This window comes from Saimiri boliviensis, chromosome 2 (assembly GCF_048565385.1).
Source record: "Saimiri boliviensis isolate mSaiBol1 chromosome 2, mSaiBol1.pri, whole genome shotgun sequence".
NCBI classification, from domain to species: domain Eukaryota; kingdom Metazoa; phylum Chordata; class Mammalia; order Primates; family Cebidae; genus Saimiri; species Saimiri boliviensis.
This window is the reverse complement of record NC_133450.1, coordinates 92,903,794-92,926,884: the sequence shown is the minus strand read 5'-3', so window position 1 is coordinate 92,926,884 and position 23,091 is coordinate 92,903,794. Positions and strand designations below refer to the sequence as shown.

At 41.0% G+C, this 23,091-nt stretch overlaps 1 long non-coding RNA gene across 3 annotated transcripts in view; it reads left to right on the top strand.

Annotated features, from left to right (window-relative positions):
* Nucleotides 1-7,903: 7,903 nt before the first annotated feature.
* Nucleotides 7,904-23,091, top strand: part of LOC141583618 (uncharacterized) — a 105,742-nt gene continuing 90,554 nt past the window's right edge. For all 3 annotated transcript variants that reach the window (XR_012516308.1, XR_012516309.1, XR_012516307.1), the window contains exons 1-2: nt 7,904-11,711; nt 15,201-15,301. This is a non-coding gene — a long non-coding RNA (uncharacterized LOC141583618). The remainder of the gene's footprint in view (nt 11,712-15,200; nt 15,302-23,091) is intronic.

Genomic DNA, 23,091 nt, shown 5'->3' with positions numbered 1-23,091 from the left:
TACTTGCCATTAGATAAAGTGAAATCATGTAACCAAACACCACCTGTTAAAAAAAAAAAAAATATATATATATATATATATATATATATATATATATATATATTCTAAAACATCTACCTGATTTTTTTTTTATTTCACCTTTTTGTTTTTGTTTTTGTTTTTGTTTTTTTGAGACAGGGTCTTACTCCATTGCCCAAGCTGCCAGGCCAGAGTGCAGCAGAGTGACTGATCAGTATCACTGCCCCTTCAATTTCCCAGGCTCAAACCATCCTCCCACCTCAGCCTCCTGAGTGGCTGGGACTACAGGCATGCAGTCCCATGCCCAGCTAAGTTTTTGATTCCTTTGTAGAAATGGGTTTGCACCATGTTGGCCAGGCTGGTCTTGAACTCCTGGGCTCAAGCAAACTGCCTGCCTCAGCCTCCCAAAGTTCTGGGATTACAAGTGTGAGCCTCCTCATGTGGCTCTTTCTTTTTTCTTTTAGGATGAAAGCATAGAATGCTTTTCTAAAAGGCTTTAAAATCTACATTTGTTTTTTTTGTTTGTTTGTTTTGAGACGGAGTCTCGCTCTGTCGCCCAGGCTGGAGTCCAATGGCATGATCTCAGCTCACTGCAACCTCTGCTGCCCAGATTCAAGCAATTCCCCTGCCTCAGCCTCCTGAGCAGCTGGGACTACAGGCGCATGTCACCATGCCTGACTAATTTTTTTGTATTTTTAATAGAGACAGGGTTTCACCGTTTAGACCCTCCTAAAACCCACCGTTTTAGGAGGGTCTCAATCTCCTGACCTCGTGATCCGCCTGCCTTGGCCTCCCAAAGTGCTGGGATTACAGACCTGAGCCACTGCGCCTGGCCAAAATCTACTTTACAAAAAAGGAATTTTCATAGCTGGAAATTCTTTTATAATCAATATGAAAAATAATAAAGGACTATTGTAAAAATTTAAAACATGGAAAATGTAAAGAAAAGCCACTGATAATCCTATTACCCGGAGATTAACAATGTAAGTATTTGGGGGTACTATCATACGTTGCCTAATGACAGGGATATGTTCTTAGAAACGCATCATTAGGCAGCTTTGCTGTGTGAACATTACAAATCTAGAAAGTACAGCCTGTGACACACCTCGGCTGTATGATATACCCATTGCTGCTACACTACAAACCTGAACAGCATGGGATTGCACTGAATACTGTAGACAGTTGTAACCCAGTGGTCACTGCTTGTGTATCTAAACAGATGGTACAGTCAAAATGCAGTATAAAAAATTAAAAATGGCATACCGGCATAGGGCATTTACCAAGAATGGAGCATGCAGGATCAGAAGTTGCTCTGGCTGAGTGAGTGAGGAACGAATGGGAAGAGCTGGGACGTTACGCTACTGGAGCCTTTATAAACACTACGCGCTTCGGCTATGCCGCATTTATAGAAATAACATAAGCTAAGTAACCTTAGCTTACTGTAACTATTTTACCTTATAAACTTTAATTTTTTAACTTTTTGACTCCTATAAAAACACTTTCCTTAAAACACAAAACACATGTACAGCTTACAAAAATATTTCCTTTCTCTGTATTCTTACTCTCTCAACTTTTTTCTATTTAAACCTCTGTTTTACTTTTTAAACTTTTGTATTAAAACCTGAGATACAAACATACACATTAGCCTAGGCCTACAAAGGGGCAGGATCATCAGTATCACTGTCTTCCACCTCCACGTCTTGTCCCACCAAAGGTCTTCATAACATACATGGAGCTGTCATCTCCTATGATAACAATGCCGCCTTCTGGAATCCCTCCTGAAGAACCTGCCTGAGGCTGTTTTATAGTTAACCTGTTATAAAGTAGGAGTATATTCTAAAATAACTATAAAAATTACAATAACATAGTTGCTTATTATCAAATATGTACTGTACTAATTATATGTGCCACACTTTTATATCACAGTGCAGTGGGCTTATGTACACTAGCATCACCACAAATACATGAGTAATGCGCTATGCTAAGACATTACAATGGCTACCACATTACTAGACAGTAGGAGTTTTTCAGCTCCTGGATCTTACGGGCCCACTGTCATATATGCAGTTCATTATTGACTGAGACATTGTTATGTGGTGCATGACTGTATATCTTTCTAAACTTAAAAGACGAATCTTAAATTGTATGTCTGGAACAGGAATGTGTCTGAGGCTTGCAAAATGAGGCCATGCTTCATATGGCTGTGGAGCTGTAAGCCTGAACCAACTGTTTTCAAGCTGTTGTGCCACCCAGAACACCCACTGCTAATTGTGGGACATTGGAGTACCCAAATGGACTGTTCTTAAGCATTACCTCCTTCTGTCCTCTTAACAGGTTCTAGTTAAAAAAAAAATAAAAATAAAAAATACCAAGGTTATTCTTGTTAGTTAAAAGAAGTATAATCAATTCTTTCTTGCCTAATTTCAGGTTTGAACTTGAGCTCATAACAGAATTTCCTGAGGTTTGCTTAAAATGTAGATTCCTTAACTGCATCTATAGAGGCTGATGTTACAGTTTTCCAGGTTTCTCCATGAATTTCCACTTTGGACAGACAACCTAGATGGTGTGCAGGTGATCCACATTCTATACTTTGATAAATAATTCTTCAGCTAAATGATTGTATTGACTGTATGCTTCCACTGTGCACGTTACTAAATCCCCATTGAGCTCATTGGTTTTGGCACATCCAATGTGATTTCCTGGGAACTTGAGGCATGTGGCCCCACACAGAGATGGGAACGGATGGCTTAGCCAATCAAGAGCACTTCCTGCCTTATAAGTCTAGTTGCCATTTTCTCTTAGGTAAATGGATCTGACCCTCTTAACTCCTTTGTCTCTTCTAAACTTGCTTTCCCTATCCTTGGCCACTGTTTTTTTAGTTCATGCCTTTAACTGTTTTCACTCTACAGGAAAACAACTTCCAGAGATTTTCAAGCTAGTTTGAAAGAGTTCAGGGTTAAGGATGAGATTTTTTGTACATAGTGTGGGAAGCTTGCTGATTTCTCAAAATTGTCATTAACCTGATGGAAACTTGCTGTGGGTAAGCAAACTGGGTGTCAGAGCATATTTCACAGGTTTTGGGTTCCTATTATCTATTGATATAATAAAACTGGGAAAGGAATCTTATTTTAATTTCAGAGTTTAATTTCTGCATACATTCTGGAAATGTTCTGCTATTTTTATTCATTAAGTTCAAGTATTTCCTTATCTATAAAATAGAGATGATGACAGTGTTCCTACCCTTAGAGATGTTGTAAAATCAAAATAATACAGGCACTGTGATATATAATAAGTGCTCCCAAATGATAATTTCTCTTTAAATCTCGAGTCTCAGAAATTCTCTATAAAAACGGTCATATATAATCTTATAACTCTGAGAAATAATCTACTATATCCCAAATTCGTTTGACCACAGACTTCCTTTTCTCTCCCCATGTAAGGAATTTTGAATTCTTGGGGAATGCTAAAATTGATAGAATTTAGCTATTGTGGAACTATTGCCATATATTCTCAATATTTATTTTAAATGAAAACAGGTAAGCATGAACCTAATGTTAGTTATTGCTATTCATGTGGTTCTAAACCCTAATCTTTGAAGAAAAACACTGTTACTGCTTATATCTCAGCTTCTATGACTTAAAATAGTTGAATATGATATTATTGATGACCATGGAATAACTTTTCATAAGATAAATTATGAAAAGAAAGACATAGCAAATACACTTGTGACTACATATTTGAAAACACAGTATAAGACTACTGACAATGCACCACCCTTTCAGTTGGTAGATGTTTCTCAGTTTTAAATATATTTACTTTTATAATCTCAAAGTCCTATTCTGTTATTAGAAATAGTTTATGCGGGACGGATCCAAGATGGCTGATTAGGAGCAGCTCAGGATTGCAACTCCCAGCAAAAGCGCGAAGGGTGAGTAGATGCCACACAGGTGGATTTTTATTGCCCACAGACCAGGAGATTCCCAGGCGGAGGAGCCCCACGAGTCGCCAGCATGGCTGTTTCGGCCAGCGTGGCTGTTTTGGCCGGCGCTGCGATTCTCCACACAAAATACATGGGTCTAAGCACTGTTTTAGCTGGCAATTGGAGCTCCTGGGAGACAGAGTCTCCCATTCAACTGATAAAAAAAGGGGACTGAAACAGGGAGCCAGGCCAGTAGACTCCCAGGCAAAAAAGTGCCACAAATCTCAGCGTGGCTGTTTCAGCTGGTGCGGTGGGTCACCGCATGGGAAATCACACAGATCCTGGCACCTTTTCAACAGGTGACTGGAACATCTGGGAAACAGAGTCGCCCATTCAACTGAAAAAAAGGGGGGGGGATCTAAGGCAGGGAGCCAGGTGATCAGACTGGGCTGGTCCAACCCCCCCAAAAAAAACAGCAGTCTGAAACACTGGATTGAGAGTTTCACAGCAAGCACAGCTGAACCTGGGATGGTCCAGCTCTGTGGGGCAGTGGCGTCTGCCATTACCAAGGCAATCCACCACTACAGAGGTAGTTTGCCATTGCTAAGGCAGCCCGCCATTACAGAGAGAGTCTGCCATTATAGAGGTGGGCCACCATTGCTGAGGCAGTTTTAACTATACCCCTATAAACAGGACTGCAGGGAAGTTCACACAGCAGCTAGGCAGAGCTCACAGCAGCTCAGCAAAGCCTCTGCACGCAGATAGTGACTAGGCTGCCTCCTCGCTGAGCAGAGCAGGGCAGCCCTGAAAAAAGGCAGCAGCACAACAGAAACTCATAAATAAAGCCCTAACTCCCTGGGACAGAGCACCTAGGTGAGGGGAAAAATAGGGGGTTCATGAGTTCTACTGCAGCAGACTTAAACATACCTGCCCAGCAGCTCTGAATGAGCAATGGAGCTCACAGCTCAGCACTTGAGCTCCTGTACAGGACAGACTGTCTCTTCAAGCAGCTCCCTGACCCCCATATATCCAAAGAGTCACCTCATAATGGAGAGCTCAGACTGACATCTGGTGGGTATCCTTCTGGAACAAAGATAGCAGAAGAAGAAACTGGCAGCAACCCTTACTATTCTGCAGCTGCTGGAGGTCATCCCCAGGCAAGCAGGGCCTGGAGTGGACCTCAGCAGTCCTACAGCAGAGGGGCCTGAATGTTAGAAGGAAAACTAAGAAACAGAAAGAAATAACTTCATCATCAACAAACTGGACATCCATTCAGAGACCCACTCTGAAAGTCAACAACTACAAAGATGACAGGTGGATAAATCCACAAAGATGGGAAGAAACCAGCGCAAAAAGAATGAAAACACCCAAAACCAGAGTGCCTCTCTTCCTACAAGGGATCACAACTCCTCACCAGCAAGGGAACAGAGCTGGATGGAGAATGAGTGTGATGAAATGACAGAAACAGGCTTCAGAAGGTGGGTAATAAGAAACTTCTCTGAGCTAAAAGAACATGTTCTAACCCAGGCATCCCCAAACTTTTTACACAAGGGGGCCAGTTGACTGTCCCTCAGACCATTGGAGGGTCACCACATACTGTGCTCCTCTCACTGACCACCAATGAAAAGAGATGCCCCTTCCTGAAGTGCGGCGGGGGGCCGGATAAATGGCCTCAGGGGGCCGCATGCGACCCGCAGGCCATAGTTTGGGGACGCCTGTTCTAACCCAATGCAAAGAAACTAAGAGCCTCGAGAAAAGATTTGACGAAATGCTAATGAGAATAAACAACTTAGAGAGGAATATAGGTGAATTGATGGAGCTGAAAAACACAACAGAAGAACTTTGCAAAGCATACACAAGTTTCAACAGCCCAATTGACCAAGCAGAAGAAAGGATATCAGAGGTCAAAGATCGACTCAATGAAATAAAATGAGAAGACAAGATTACCCAACAATTCCATTACTGGGTTTATATCCAAAGGATTATAAATCATTCTGCTATAAGGACACATGCACACAAATGTTCATTGCAGCACTGTTTACAATAGCAAAGACCTGGAACCAACCCAAAAGCCCATCGATGATAGACTGGACAGGGAAAATGTGATACATATACACCATGGAATATTACGCAGCCATCAAAAATGATGAGTTCGTGTCCTTTGTAGGGACATGGATGAACCTGGAAACCATCATTCTCAGCAAATTGACAAAAGAACAGAAAATCAAACACTGCATGTTCTCACTCATAGGCGGGTGTTGAACCATGAGAACACATGGACACAGGGAGGGGAGCACTACACACTGGGGTCCGTTGGGGGGAAATGGGGGAGAGATAGGGAGTGGGGAAGTGGGGAGAGATAGCATGGGGAGAGATGACAGATACAGGTCAGGGGAAGGAAGGCAGCAAACCACACTGCCATGTATGCACCTATGCAACAATCTTGCATGTTCTTCACATGTACCCCAAAACCTAAAATGCAAAAAAAATGTAGCAAAAAGCCCCCCCCAAAACAACAAAAGAATTAGTTTATTCATTTGGAATTACTCGCCTCTTGGCTTGGATGGATGTCAAGCTGGATTATTACCCCAGGCTGTAGAGAGAACGAATCTGAAAGTTTCACCAATTCTCTTGTTAGTTTCTCTTATAAAGTAAGAATAAAAACTTATTTAAATTGCCGTAATTTATGCTATGAAACCCAATAACTAGCCAAATTTCAAGTTCCTGTCTTCTACCAACATTTTCATTAGATAAAACTCCTTATTTACCTGAACCAATTGATGGTAGTTAGATCTTTTAATGGATTTGATTCTCTACTTAACATTCATGAGTTTTTAGGATGAAAACTGCTTCAGAAAATGAAGATTTCAATGACTAATTTAGTCTGAATCAGCATGGCTGGAATTAGAAAAAACAAAGTCAGCGTGGTCAATGGGAAGATCATTGACGTAAGTGTCAGTTTCTGTTAATTGTGTGCCTCTAATTAATTGCGCGATCTTGTACAAGTTACTTAATCTCTGCCCATTTTTGACTCTGGTAAAACTGGACCAAATCAATGTTATGCAACTGTTATATATGTGCACAACACTTTTGAAAAAAATCAAATAAAATTTCATGGATTCCTAACATGCAAGTACAGAAAAGCAATATTGCAGCAATATTTAAGCTTTGTAAGCTTAAATGGGTAAAATTATGTAATGAGAAAAAAATAATGTCTAGTGTTAGAGGAAATAGTTATATTCTTATATCAGTCTCATCTGTTTTTTTGTGTGTGTGTATATGTGTGTTTGTTGGAGAAAATGATTTGTAGGTCACCTGCAATCTTAATATTCTTTAGTCCAAGCAAGAAGCTTGAAAGAGAAGTAATAGAAAATGTTTCCAAAGTTGAATTACTTGGAATATCTAACAAGTATATCCGTTCTCATCAATGCTCATGTCAGGCAAAAATTACCTAACAGAGTAAGTGCAAAAATATCTATAGTATGATATCTTGGCACAGCATATAAGTGTAGGTGGATAGACCTGAGCTGAATTCTTATTACAGGTCTGAATTTTTAGAAAGAAAAAGAAGTAAATGAGGTTTATGGAGAACTAATGTTGGTAGCGTCTTGTGTACAGCATATTCACTGAGTGCTAGCTCTATTCTCTAGGAGCCTGCTGTCTAAAAGTGGCCTGCTACACCATCTATTACACATGCAATTTGTAATCCATTAATTTTGAGCTTCTGATAATTGAAACAGTAGTGGCTATCTTTCAAACCCCCTTTTTTCATCCTAAATTGATGATAAAATATAGCAAAGGATAACTTCAAATATTTCAAAAAGACTGTTTGAACATGGTATAAATATAATTCATGTTAAACATATTAATTTAAAATAAATTAAATATTTGTATATATATTACTATATATGTACATGTAATGGTGATGTTCGTATTATATTATCCATTCTTTATTATAAATGTTAATATATTAGGGCAGTTTAACTTAATAGTTAAACTATCGTATATTTAAGTACTCTGGAATACCTACCCTTTGCTAATGGGAGCTGCTCCTTGTCCCGAATAACACTTTTTCTATAAGCTCTCTTATGTGACCTCTTCTTTGCCTTCTCATGGGATTGACTGCTGTTCCCCATTTTTTCTATGAAGCATACTGATGAATGCCCATGGCATGCCCATGCTCCCGCTTGGTAATTTGCTACCTTCTCCTAACCTGCACACTTCTGCTCCTGCCAGTTGAGTTGTATGCTTACCAAGATTCAGTTATAGTTGTTCCCAAACTTACTATGTCAGTCATACTGTTAATATCAGATAATTAAATGTCACATAATCTCATAAACGTGAGTATCAAAGGGTTGTTTTGCCTATAAAAATTAAGCTGAATATTTTGAAAGGGCTTTAAGTAAGTTGGTTTTAAAAAAGGGTTTCCAGCATGGGAAAGAAAACTGGGAAATGTCGGGAAGTGTATGGGCTTTGTGAAGTTTTGGCTCAGATTGTCCCTTGTGCCCTTTGGTTCTCACTCCACTTTTAAAAAGCTTAAATCAGAAATGATTCACTGAAGATGTGGTTCATTCAAGAAAGATCATCAAGAAAGATCACTTGGCTCCTTTGTAAACAGACCTATACTGAGAAGGCTTTGGCACACTGTCAAGATATTAGTACACAAATGTGCATTTGTGTTTAAGTTAAAATGAAGTGTTAAGGGTAAATGCAATATAAGTATGTATTTTTTGTAAGTTCCATTCCATTCTATAAATTATTTTCTTTGAACGGAATAACTACCTTTCTTTCCTTCTTTTTTTTTTTTTTTTTTTTTTTGAGACAGGGTCTTCCTCTGTTACCCAGGCTACAGTACAGTGGGACGATCATAGCTCACTGCAGCCTCAAACTCCTAAGCTTACATGATTCTCCCACCTCAGCCTTCTGAATACCTAGGTCTATGAGTGTGCACCACTGTACCCAGCTAATTTCGTTTTTTTGGAGATGAGGTCTTACTTTGTTGTTCAGGCTCATCTTGAACTGCTGGTCCCAAGGGATCCTCCTCTCAGCCTCCCAATGTGCTGGGATTACAGGTGTGAGCCACTGGTCCTGGCCTGAATAACTACCTTTCTAACTACATCAGATGAGAGACTTTCTGCCATAGTCCACATTGGGCTTTTGTGCACCCAACCGCTGATCACACAACTGTATTGTGACCAGTTTTCCCAAAGTAAGTTTGACATTTGGTTTGCTTTTATTTATTTCCTTCATTAATTCTATCAGAAAATATTTATCAGGCCCCCACTGTGCTCCAGGCACTACGCCAGCCACTGGAGGAGACTTGCGTGACTAAGGTAGTTATAATCATGGCCCTAGATTAAATTTGCAGCTTGGGAAGAATAAAATGAGGCACCATGCTACGGAGTATACAGAAGAAATACCTGACCTGTATTTGGAGCGCAAGAGAAGGCTTTTTTGTTCTTCTTTTTTGTTGTTCTTTTTGGTTTTGTGAGGTTTTCACAGTTTAAAAAAGCCTTCGTCACTCCTTGGTCTGAAACTGAATGAAAATGAGCTTTGACAAATGATTGGCTTGCAACTTATCCCTGTGAATTGTGGCCATGTTGATTTAATGAGCAGCTCTTATATGGAAGCCAGTGTTACACACACAGACAGACTCACATGCCTTGGCACTGTTTCCCAGACTGCCTGTGGTAACCATGCTTCCGGGAAGCCCAAGTAGTATGAATTAGATACACACTTAATATCGAATTAAAATATTAGAAAGCTGTCATTGCAGCCATTACCAGGCATGCTGCTAGGTCCCCCAAAAGTTTTGATTGAATGCTGCACATTATCCATTAAAAGGGAAAATGTGGAGGTTCCAGATTCTTCACCAAAGGGGAGTCACACCTTCCTTTGCTAGGCAAGCTGAGAAGGGATAATCAACTTTCACTGAGCTGAGTGAAGTCTAGGCTCCTACCTCAGCCAAAACCCTGGTTTATTCACCAGGGTCCTTCCCCTTGTGGGTCCTGAACCATAATTCTTGTTCCCTAAGCATGGTGACCCTGCCAGAAACTTCACTCTCTTTTCAGTCTTTCCACTTAGCTTTTTGCTCTGTGAACCTTTTAGCCTTTTGCTCTGTTAACCTCTTGAAGAGAAAACCAGGGTCAGTTTTCTGCCCCTCACCAGGATCTAGGCCTCTTAAATGTTCATCCTTGTCTTTTGAACCCTCCAAGGCTGTTTAGAGCTCTGATGATTTCTCTGCTTCCAGTAGCAGATTCTTATTCTACACCTAGAATCTGCAAATATCCCAGGGTAAAAAAAGTCGCAGATCAACAGGTCACCTCTCTGTGATTCCGCCTTCTTCAAACTGTGGCCTTGATAGTCACCTTGCATCGGCAGTTCTCTTACGTCTTTTAACAGTTTTCGATTTCGTTTTATTTTATGTGGCCTTTCTAGTTATTTTTGGTGGGAGCATCAGTCTGCTGCCCGACATCCTATTCAGGGGCAGAAGTCGTAAGCCTGTATTTGAAACCACAGGGCGGAAGCTGTGTTCAAGCATGTAGCTTTTCAGAAGTCTAAAGGACTTTATCCAGGTTCCATTTCAGGTCTCTAAAGAGGTCTTCTCTGCTCAGAAAGTTAATGTTCCTCAAGATTTGACAAATGCGTGTCAAAATTCATGTTGCTTCTCCTTTTAATATCAAATGGATGAGGTTTTTTTTTTATAAACACTTTAAAGCATAGCACTTAGTGATTCCAAATGTTAAGCAATTATTTGTTAAATCAGTTTTATTTCAATAAGACTTATAGACTCACTTGGAGTTGACTGGGATTGATTTTGTCCTGCTTTCTGGAGGCTCCATTGTGCGTGGAAATGGAGAAATGGTCTGGACATTGGTGGTGCAGGCACCCAGAGAGACGTTCAGTTTCATTCTGAGAAGCTACAGTCCGTAAGTCTGGTCACCGGTGCCTAAAGAGCCAGTGGACCCAACTGTGGGAAATATCAAGGTCCCAAATATCTGACTGTCCAGAAGCGTCTTACTGTCCTTAGGTAGCACACAACAATCAGCCTTTCTCTGAGGCCATGGCATGCCACAGATCAATCATAGAGAATCGTTGGTCCCAGATCAAAGCCCGTATAGAATTGAGGATGTGTAAAGGGTATCTGACTGGCTTACTCCTTGGCTTAAAGCCACTTTAATCTAGGACCTTGAGGAAACCAGAATGCATGTCAATTACGTTAAGGAAAGAAGAGAAATCCTTGTGGAAACAGTACCACCTCCATATCCATAGGCCTCCCCTTCCCACCCTCCACCCTGCTGTTACCTATCAGTCATCTGAAAGGAAGATCCCACAGAGCTGACAGAGTCCTTTAGAGAGACGATTGTTGTCTTCTCTCCGTAGGTTACTTGTCTATTTAAGAAGCAAACCTCTTGTTACCCGCTGGGAGCATCTCGATGTTAGAAACCATGCCACTATTTTTAGTGCATGTCCTTGTGCTTCTGCACGATGAGTCAGGATTCTCGTTTTAAAAATACTTGGCATTCCTCAGAAGAAAGATAAACACATTTAATGTTCTCAGTGGCTACTATTCTAACCGCAAAGTCAAGAGTTGCTTCTTTTCTTAGCTGCCTTCAGTGCCACAGAACTATCTGTGCCTCTTCCTCTACCCCTCCTTGTGTGATCACTCCTTTCAAAAGCAACAGCCAAGGCAGACGCAGGGGAGATGCATTGGTGCTCATAAATTCAAGAAGCTAAAATGGCAACAGCTGTGGCAGTTTCAGGATTTCAGCAGGTAACCAAGTAACTCAGTGCATACGCGGGATTTGACAGTTCTACAGGGGACTGGGACAGAGGGCAGCGAGAACTTGAGCTTCAAGGAGAATCTTCACTAGCTATCAGCAAGAAATGTAGATGCTGTGACTTTACCCAGTTAAGCAGAGCATATTTTCCTGCTTTCAACTCTAATCCCTGAGCAGCAGGACTACCCTTTCTCATCTCACAACATTTGGCTTTCTCAGATATATTTATTCTATGTTATATACTGCAGTTCACCTGTATATTCTGGGGTTATCACTGGTGGAATAACATCGTTCAGTAGACTTACGAAAAGATGGGCATTTTTAGGGAGGAGTATTGTGCCAATTTAGGTGAGGCTTATGGACAGTGTTTCATGTTTCCAAGTCTAGAGGATCGTGATTCTCAAATTCTCTGTAAAGTATAACTAGGCCTGTTTCTCGTCTTGGAAGATTAGAACAGCAGCTGGAGGCCAGGTAAGCATTCAAGGCAAGGAAAGGGGAAGGGATCCTGTGCCTTGTTCTCTTCCATTACTAGATGTAATTATGAAAGTTGAAACTAGGACAAAGGCAAGTAGCTAAGAGCACAGACTCAAGCCAGTCTGTCGAGGTTCAGAGCCCAGCCACTTACAGGCTTTGTGACCTTGGACAAGTTTCTTTACTATTTACAGTCTCAGTTTCTGCATCTGTATAACAGCGCTAGTAATACCCACTGCAAATGATTTTCTGAGGACTAATTTATTCACTGTTTGGAAAGTACTTAGAATAATGCCTAGCAGTGGTAAGCACTCAGTAAATGTTAACTTTTATATAGAGCACGGATCTCTTCAATAACAAGCACGTGTGCAACAGTCAGAACACCACAAAATAGCGCTGTCAAGACGGTAAAAATATCCCTTTGATTTTTTAACGTCTTTGTGTTAATTAAAACTCTGACAGCTGCAAATTTGGAAGTCCAATTTCTGAACTAGCCTAAGGGGACACACAAAGAACGTATTGCCTCTTGGGACTGGGAAGTTCATTCTGATTTCAGGAACAGCTGAATCCAAGGGCTCAGGCTCTGTCCCTGTCATTGTCACTGTCTCTCTCCCTGTGTCTCCTGACCATGCTCACATAATTATGCCTGCAGTCTTTCACATGACGGGAAAGGTGGCCACCACCAGCCCCTTGTTTATACCCTCTGTATTAGTCTGTTGTTACACTGCTATAAAGACATACCTGAGACTGGGTAATTTATAAAGAAAAGAAGTTTAATTAGCTCACAGTTCTGCAGGATGTACAGACTTCTGTTTCTGGGAAGGCCTTAGGAAACTTATGGCATAAGGGGAGGGGAAATGAGGCATGGTCTTCATGTGCCCAGAGCAGGAGGAAGGCTGAGAGGGAGTTGCTACACACTTTCAAACAACCAGATCTCAAGAGAACTCCGTCACGCGACAGCACTAGCAGGATGGTACTGAACCATCAGAAACCACCCCCACGATCCAATCACCTCCCATCAGGCCCCACCACCAACATTAGGGATTACAATTCAGCATGACATTTGAGTGGGGACACAGAGCCAAACCCTATCACCCTCCTAGCCTAGCATCTCCAGCAGAAGTGGTCTCCCCTGATGCTCCAGCAGAGGAGTTCCGGGAAGAGCTGCGACTGGCTCAGCCTAGAAGCAGTCACTGTGGATGGAGCGATACTGTTACCTAGCTGCCTACTCCTGTACAATTTGGGGTGGCAGTGGGGAGGTTGGAGGGAGGCAGGGAGGTGAAGGTTGGCAGCAGTAGTTCCAGCCAAACCACACCACACCAATGGAATTGGGTCCCCATGGGAGTGAGTGATCCTGGTATCAGAGGAAAGTGGCACTAGGAGATGATGTTGTGCTGTCCAAAGCAAGAGATGCCCATCTGAAGCTGACTGGGGAAAGGCCTGAGTTCATCAGCAGGAGTGTACGTTGCACATTTCATGAGACAATTGTCTTTTATAAACATTTAAACATCAAATTATGTCTGATTAATCAGTAAATAGTAACTGATTATCTTTTGATCTACAACACTCTAAAAAGTAGTTGTAATTATGTATAAAGATAGATTCTTCATTCTTCTCTATAAAGGTGGTGTATTACTTTGTTCTCACGCTACTAATAAAGACATACCTGAAACTGAGTAATTGATAAAGAAAAAAGAGGTGTAATAGACTCACAGTTCCACATGGCTGGGGAGGCCTCACAATCACGGTGGAAGGCAAAGGAGGAGCAAGGACACGTCATACATGGCAGCAGGCAGGAGAGTGTGTGCAGGGGAATTCCCCTTGTTAAAACCATCGGCTCTCGTGAGACTTATTCACTATGAGAACAGTACGGGAAAGACCTGTCAATGTGATTCAGTGACCTCCCACCAGGTCTCTCTCACGAAACGTGAGAATTATGGGAGCTACAATTCAAGATGAGATTTGGGTGGGGAGACAGCCAAACCATATCATATGGCAAATAAATATGTTTCATCTGTTATGCCAACCTATGAAACTTGGGTGTGAATTTCCCAGAACACTGTGTTGAGAGAGTTTCTGAGGTTGCATCCTTGCTCAGACAAAACGATGCCTGCCATCGATATGGTTTGGGAAGTGGTGGTACATATGCCAGGTAGTAACTGCTTGCATACTGCCAGTTGAAGAATGCTTTCCCACAAACTGAGGACATATACGGAAGGCTTTTCGGTTACAGTCACTTAGCTGAGCTGCCAAACAATGCCAGAACTCATTCAAATGGGCCAATTAACTGCCCAACATGGCAGGTTATGCACATAAGTGAGCAGCCTCACAACACCACACGTGAGTGCTGAGAGGCTGACTCAGCTCTGACTAGAAAGAATAAAATACTGATTTACCTCTTTCCAAGCCCCCTGGATCTGCCTCTTGCAAACAACTAATAAATAAGGGCAGGAGGTAATGTAAGCTTTTCTTTTTTATTTAGCTTTCTTTTATAGTTTAATACTTCAACTGAGGTCACATATGTAGTGTTTCATCAATTGCTAGGCATAGTAGTATTCATCAATAGCAATTTTCATGATTGATTTTACAACATTTTTTCTTATAAAGCATATATTTTATCACTAGATAAAAAGAATTATATCACCAAACTTATTTTAAAGATTTGCTTGGAAGATTTCAGAGAAGATCCCCCTGTATTAATCATGTTCTTTTTTTCTGTATTTCATGATGTTTTGACATTGTGGGGTCTTTGTGGACCTGGCCTTCCAGGGGTTGGCTCATTCTTAGAGATAGCATATAGCTTGCCTGTGAGTACACCTTTTGTATACAACCCCACCAATCCAAAGCCCGTATCTCGCTCTCATACACCAAGCCAGGATTTTCCCTGCCTAAATCACCCCAAGGCCAAGTAGAGACAACCCCTATGGCTAGAACCTGTCCACATTATTTAAACTATCCCATTCTAAGCTTGCTCAAACTTGTCTTCCCTGTCTTACCCTTTCTCTCCACAGAAAAGTACCAGGCATTTGCCTCCTCCTTTCTGCCTCCTGATTGACCTGGGTGCTTCTCTTGAGGCCTGACATAATATGCGATGCCCCTCCTCTTGGAACCTGTAAGTAATAAACTCTTCATGAAACTGCCTTTGCAAAATTGTGACAGTAAGAGAAATCTAATATGGCTGACTCCATCTTGCTTCTAACCTCACAAGCTAACTGCCTCTGTTCATTCTAAGCTAACTATGGGAGGAATTTTGTTTATAATTTAAGACAAAGATGATAGCAGATCCTTTCTGAAGCTAAACCCCTCCTTACTTGGGGATGAAAATCACCTTTGTAAAACTAATGAAAGTCCACAAGGTTACAATTATGTTAGGGGCCTGAATTCTGCTAAGATGTAGGTATAAACTCTAACCAGTCGTTGTTTTATAACTTGCTTTTTAAAAATTGCTTACTACTCAGGAATCATAGCCACAAAATTAATAACTTCACCAATTGCCCCTGTGGAGAACATTGCTATTGTAAAATCAAAGACTGGTGTTGGAGATATTTTTCAGATCTGGCATTCTGTATGAACCAACTGCCACCACCCGGACCAGTAATCCACACCCAGGAACTAACTCAGCACAAGACAGTGTTGACCCCCTATGATTTCATCTCCAACCCAACCAACCAATATTCCCCATTTCCTATTCCCTTTGCTGGCTAAACTAGCCTTGAAAAACCCTTGACCCCAAATTCTCAGGGAGGCAGATTTGAGAATTATCTCTCATCGTGCCATTTAGCTGACCGTGCAATAATTAAATCTTTCCTTGCTGTGAACACTTACTGTTCTCAGTGCATTGGTTTTTCTGGGCAGTGGGCAAGAAGACCCACCTGGGCAATTACAACCATACCTGATTAAGACAAATTGCCGGGCTGGGTACAGTGGCTTACACCTGTAATATTCAAATTTGGGAGGCCAAGAAGGAAGGATCGCTTGAGCCCAGGAGGTTGAGGCTGCATGGGAACCATGATTATGCCACGGCACTCCAGCCTGGGCAACAGAGTGAGACCCTGTCTCTAAATAAATAAATAAATAAAATCCCAGGTACATTTTAAGATACTCCCATAACCACAAACAATAGGGTTGAAGAAGAATATGCAAATAAAAAAACAGTATCAGAACTGAAGTGAAGGTAAAAATATGGAAAGAAGAAAGCCTTTGAATACATTATGTTGGTATAATTTATTATTTTCTCTCTTTAATTGTATTTGGAAAAGAAGTTTTCTAAATACCAGGCAAATAGATGTTGAAACTCTGGAATTTCTATATAAATAAATACCCATTTGCTATAGTTATTTAATAAAGAACCTACTTTTAAGAAAATTATGGATAATATTCACATTACCAGAAATAATCTGCAATATAATCTTTAGCAATTTAGCAGTTAATTTCATCTCATCAAAACATGTTCAAACTTGGACGTTTTATTTTGCATTTTCTTATTTTATTTTCAAAAAACTTCTTAAGTGATTTGTTTTTAGTGCCTAATTGTAAAACCCCATGCTCTTGGGAGAGACATCACATGTCCAAGAATGAAATTAAGTGTTTAGAGAAGAGTTAAATTGTAACAGTTTTTTGGAGTAAAGAATGAAGAAGGCAAATGTGATGAGGAAAAGGAAACCGTCAGTAATTGCAATGCACACACAAGGCTACAGTGATCATTTCAGGGACAAGATGGAAAGTGTGCTCTGCACAGAGGCTCTATACTGTGAAAGGAGGGAGAATCAATTTATGGGCTGAGAAAGACCTGGACAAAATTAACCATTTTGGGGGAAATCATTTGTGCTGAAGCAATGAAAACTTTCTAGAGAGCTATTTGAGGAGGCAGATGTTTAGGTAATATATTGCTGCTTTGCATTTCTATAACGCCTTCCATGTAAGAGCTGTGGAGTGTAACACAAACATTAACTAATAAATTAAGCCTTGTGGCACCTCTGCGTGATCGATAGGCATAATAGCCATTTTTATAGTGTAGGAAAGGCAGCGCCCTGCTCAAAATTGCTGAAGTCGTTTACCCAAGGTCATAAAGAGGGGGAAATTGGCAAACTGTTTCAAAATGGGGCGTCAAGTCTCGCCACACTCACACAATGTGCCTCCTTCAGTGGGGTCTTAGGAGGAAATGAACAGGGTGCCATGTGAGCGCTGGTGTCCAATGATTCACTTCAGGAGATATCTCTGTAATTTAACTTGAAGATGGTTTGAAAATAGCAAGTCTTAGATCAAAGCCTTAACTCCTTTCTGTCTGGTTTACTCAAGAATTCATTTGCCATTGCTGGTCTCTCCTGGGATCACACTGGCCTTTAGCTATGTGGTTTTGTGTTCGTGTTACTTAATCTGATTGTGCAAAGGACTTAAAATATTTCAAGAATATCAAACAACACAAACATGTCTATGTAGACATTAATGTAAATATTTTAACTGCTATTTATTTTCTGAAAAAGTCATGAAATTGCAATTGAAAATAGTGTGCCATCTCTACAAAAGATAGTGCCAAGTCCATAACAGAATCTGTTTACTTATTTTTTTCACTTGGGTCAGACATCTCTATATATTTTCCTGAATGTGACTTCTCTCCAGTATATCCTTGGCTTAGTAGTAGCCTGTTCCTTAGTAACATTGTCTTTTTTTTCCTGGTTCTCTCAGATAACCATGTATTTTCTCCGTTAGAAAAAATCAGAATTGGCAGAAAGGAAAAAAAAAAAGCAAGGAAATCAAATATAAAAACGCCAGTGCTCCTAATACCTCTTGGAAAGAAAATGGACACCTCTATTAACAAAGTTATGATGATTTCTACCTGTGTACACAATTTTCGAACTTCTCAAAGAGGAACCAACTCACCTTTAAGTCACTTATGGTCTCAATTTCCCTTTTCTATAGCAAGAGGAAAAAGAGCCTTTTTTTTTTTTAACTAAAGCCAAGCATAATGCACTTGTCCCTGTTTAACTTTCAGCCCCATTTCTTTTCCAGAGCCTGTCCTTTGAGAGCATTAGCACTCACACCCCATACAGCTGAAACTCATGACACTGGCAAATGATGTTTCTAGAGTGCTTTGCATTGCCCAACATGTTCTCACCCTGTTTTCTCTCCAATCCTTACAGTTCTCCAAGTGCAGGTGCAAACTGGGGTGCTCTCAAGCAGCCTGGTGCTGAGGGGTAGAGCCAGGATGGACCCAGATTCTGGTTTCCACCTGTATGGTGCCCAGTGGATACCATGCAGATGTGGAGCAGGCAATGCTGGGTGCAAATTTCCCTCAGGAACTGTTCATCCTGAAAAAAACACCTGCTGCACTTTGCCCTGGTCACTTTATTGAAAAGTGGGTGCTTATCCTAATGAGGGTGTGTGCATATCTAGGGAAGAAGGGCAGTCAATGCCCATCATTTAGGATAAAACAAACCCACCCCAAATAATTTCAATACTGGCTTCTGGGATTCTGATTTCAGCCTTTTGGTTGAAATCACCCTAGAAGACATACCTAATGTAGGTGACAGGGGGATGGAGGCAGCAAACCACCACGCCCATGTGTATACCTATGTAACAATCCTGCAAGATCTGCACATGTACCCTAGAACTTAAAGTATAATTTAAAAAAAAAATTTTTTAAATGATCCTTAGAGATGATACAGCTTTTAAAAAGCATAGTTTGTCTTAGAGTTAAGATATAAATAAGCTTTGGTGTACAGCCCATTTCTGAAACATGTGGGCAAATCATCAGGGAAAAAGGAGAGGGGATGAAGAAGAAGTCAACAGAAATACCCCATTGGTCAACCCACAGCCAGAGACGCTGCTACATAGACATTGGGTTTTGGTGCTTCTGGGCTCATATTAGTCCATTTTCATGCGGCTGATAAAGACATACCCAAGACTGGGGTAAAAAAGAGATTTAAGGGACTTACAGTTCCACATGGCTGGGGAAGCCCCACAATCATGGTGGAAGGCAAGGAGGAGCAAGTCATGTCTTACATGGATGGCAGCAGGCAAAGAGAGAGCTTATGCAGGAAAACTCTGTCTTAGAAAGCCATCAGATCGCTTGAGACTTATTCACTGCCATGAGAACAGCACAGAAAAGACCTGCCCCCATGATTTGGTTATCTCCCACCAGGTCCCACCCACAACATCTGGGAATTCAAGATGAGATTTGAGTGGGGACACAGCCAAACCATATCAGAGCTCCACAATTTCTTCAACTGTCTTGAGTATCAAGGTTGATAAACTCAAAGAAAGAGATGAAGACTTTCTGCTAGGAGAGAATCATTCCATCATCTGCCCTCCCAAGTGGGAAGCAGGTTGCTTCTCAGCATGGGGCTCTGTGGTTTGGAGCCTGGGTCCTACTCAGCCCTTTTTTGTCTCACTCTGGTGGAATAGCCCAGGGTCCACTAGCTAATGCCCCTGCTTCTGGCATCTCATTAGTAAGACTCTTAGGGAAAAGACAGCCCTTTTGGGAATTCCTGCTGCAACCTTTGAAGAAGGCATAACAAAAAGAAAGAGCGGATAAGATCATGAAATCAGTCCTTCTGATATTCCAGGGAATTTGGATTTTGTGATAGAATAGAAAAGTATTTTCTTACTCAAACCTCTGCTTGACTGAAAATGGGAAAGGTCAACTGGTTTTTCCACAACAAACGAAGACTTGTGGTTATCAATTCAGTTAAGATTCTCATTTTGTTTTTTAAAAAAGCTGAATTTTTATTTTGACCTTGATTGCAAGTATTATTAGTGTAGGAGTAATTGTTTTCTGTTTGTATTAACATTGCAAATCACAGAAACTAACATAGAGTAACTTAGGTGGAAAAAAAGTTACCAGAAGGATTGTATGGCAGAATTAACATGAGGGCTGGGGAAAAAAAAAAAAAGGCAGGAAAATGGGCAAGAACCAGAGGAAATGACACAACAGAGCTGTCCACAGTTGGCTTGATCTGCATCTTAGTCCTTCCCTCAAGATGTAGAATCCTAGGCATGTATATTCTCTTAGATATGCCAACGTCAGTTTATTCTTCAAATGCCACCCTCAGCTTCATCTTGAGATTACTCCAGAGTAAAAAGGGTGTTCAGATACTAGGCAGCCAAGCACTACAAATGCTACTGCCACACCTCACATTTTTGTCTACCTAAAAAACTTCTGCTATACTGTGAAACTCATTCTCATCAGTCAGTCTCTTTTTTTCTTTCTCTCTTTCCCTCATTTGCTCCCCCTCTGTCTCTCCTCTCTTTATCCCTCCCTCTCCTCCCCTCTATCTTCTCTTTCAGTGCTCTCTTACCCTTCTTTCCCACTTCCCCTCCCTAGCACCCTGGTAGACTTTGGATGTGTGTTTCTCTGCTCAAATCTCATGTTGAATTGTAATCCCCAGTGTTGGAGGTGGGGCCTGGTGGGAGATGATTGGATCATCGGGGTGGGTTTCTTATGAACGATTTAGCAGCATCCCCTTGGTGCTGTCCTTCAGTAGTTGAGTGAATCCTCATGTGAAAGTGTGTGGTACCTCCGCCTTCCCTCTCTTGCTCCTTCTCTGACCATATGACATGCCTGCTCCCTCTTCACCTTCTTCCATGATTGTAAGTTTCCTGAGGATTCCCCAGAATCCGAGCAGATGCCGGTGTCATGTCAAGCAGAAGCCAGATGCTTCCTGTATCACCTGCAGAACTGCAAGCCAATTAAACCTCTTTTCTTTATAAATTACCCAGTCTCAGGTATTTTCTTTATAGCAATGCGAGAACAGCCTAACACCCTCCACCATATCACTCTTATAAAAAAACCTTGATAATCTCTTATAAGTATACATAACATGAGGTTTATCGTTACTGCTTTTTTTAAGTGTGTAGAATTCAGTGACGTTAAATACATTCACAATATTCTGTAGCCATTAACACTTTCTATAGCAAACTGATTTCAGTGAAGGCTTTTCTCTGATGAAGGTGGTCTGAGGGGACTAGAGGTAATTTTGTAAAAACTAAGATAGAAAGTGAGCCATTATCAGGGAGGGGGCCTGTCATGAAAAGGCACATTTTCATGCCTTCTTGTAGCAGGCAACATATGCCATTTACAGAATCGAACCCTTTTTTTTACCACTGTGGCTTATCAGCATGTAGCTGTTGTTTGTGTTGAAAAGTAGACTGCCCCCAGGTAGAATCCTTTAGTTCAGGCGTGCCAGTTAATTTAGCACTGATGACCCTATCCAGGCCTCCTTAGTTGCCTCATAAATAGCTCTCCAGTGCAAAGTTAGAAAGTTAAGTAAATTCCTAACAAATCAACCAGAATCCAGTGAAACTCCAATAAACACTGGAATTGTCTCGATAACTAAAAAATTATTTACTTAATTATTTACTTTGCTAATGTGTTATCTGTATTTACATTCTAAACGTATTCATCACACTTACACATCATCTAAAAAGAGAACTCTTCTTTGGCCCTCCTTTGTCACGATTCAGTCAGCACTGACTTTGCGTAAGACCCCCAACCACCAACGTCCCCAGGCAGGGGAGAAGTTGCCTCCACTGAAAATAACATAACGCAGCACCCTTGATAACAGTCACACAATTGATTCTATTGTTCCTCATCTTCTGGAATTTTAAAAGCTAAGTGACATAGATCCCTGCCATTAATAATGTCCTCAGGGTTATTACGGTTGTTCCCATTTCCTGACCACATCAGGCAACTTATTTGCTGAGGAAGGAGGTTTTATAATCTGTCAGTTTTCATACAAGTATTTTAACCAGAGAAACCGGGCCTGGTGTGAGAGCGGGGAAGACAGTTTTAGAGAACCTGGATTCAGTGCCGTCTAAATAAGGTGAGAGAGAAAGCAAAGAGTTACACAAAAAAAAGCCTAAAAAGTTTTCAACAACTATGTCTTGGTTCACAAATGAGTTAAAATCTAAGTTGGTGGTCAGCCGTATGGTCTCCAGCAGCCCTGGAAGGGTGTGAGTTCTCAGCGTGTCATACGGGACCTCTGAATGTACAGAGGTGCTGAGGAGGGAGCCTACGCTGGTGTATGGTTCAGCCTGGAGGGTGGTAACTGACCTGTGACAGTGAGCTGAAACTGGGCTCTAACCTAAGGATTAAGCAGAACCCTTCCCCTGGGGAACCACCTGCCTCCTGCCATTGAGAAGCAACAGTTACAGTTCTCCTTGGAGCTCACTGTTTGATGACAGTGTCATCGCTCAGCCTTCTAGTCCCATGTCTTCCTGTGAGCTATAGAATGGAATTGGCAATTTTAGGGAGCCTTGAAATGTGAGTCTTTTTTGTCTTTTTACTATTTTTCGTTCACATGGTGCATAGCTGATAAACGAAATCACAGAGAGCTTAAGTCACAGATGAACTTAATTTCTGGTGCTGGTATCTCCCCGAATTGCTTGTCTTCTCTAGGCTTTCACTCAGAAAGGTACAGAATTACGACTTGATGATTTACTCTGGCAACCCCTATACATTATCTTCTAAATGTCCCAGACCTACAGAGCCTAATTTGATTGTAGGGATTTTAATTAATGACTTCTATGTTTTGTATAATACTGTGTTTTTAAAGTTAATGAATTGTAAACAGAAAAAGGTAGTTAAATTGGTTTTGATTAAAAGATAGCTTATTTAGCAATACTGCTTCAATTTATGTTGCTCAAACAACAGAACATGATTTCAACCTATTTCAAATCTATACCACTGAGAGACTGGTACTCACTTCTGCAATAGGCTGTGATCCTGGGAACATGGGATGGGAACCTCACTGTTGGTTGAATCTAGTAGAGTTGGTCTTGCTACATTGGGGTCTGAGGCTGGCTCTTTCTGGTTGTCTCAGGATGCCATCAATGATTAGTAAATAATACATTATACCAAGGAAGAAGCTCATTTGAATGTTTAGTATGCCTTGCAAGGGAAAT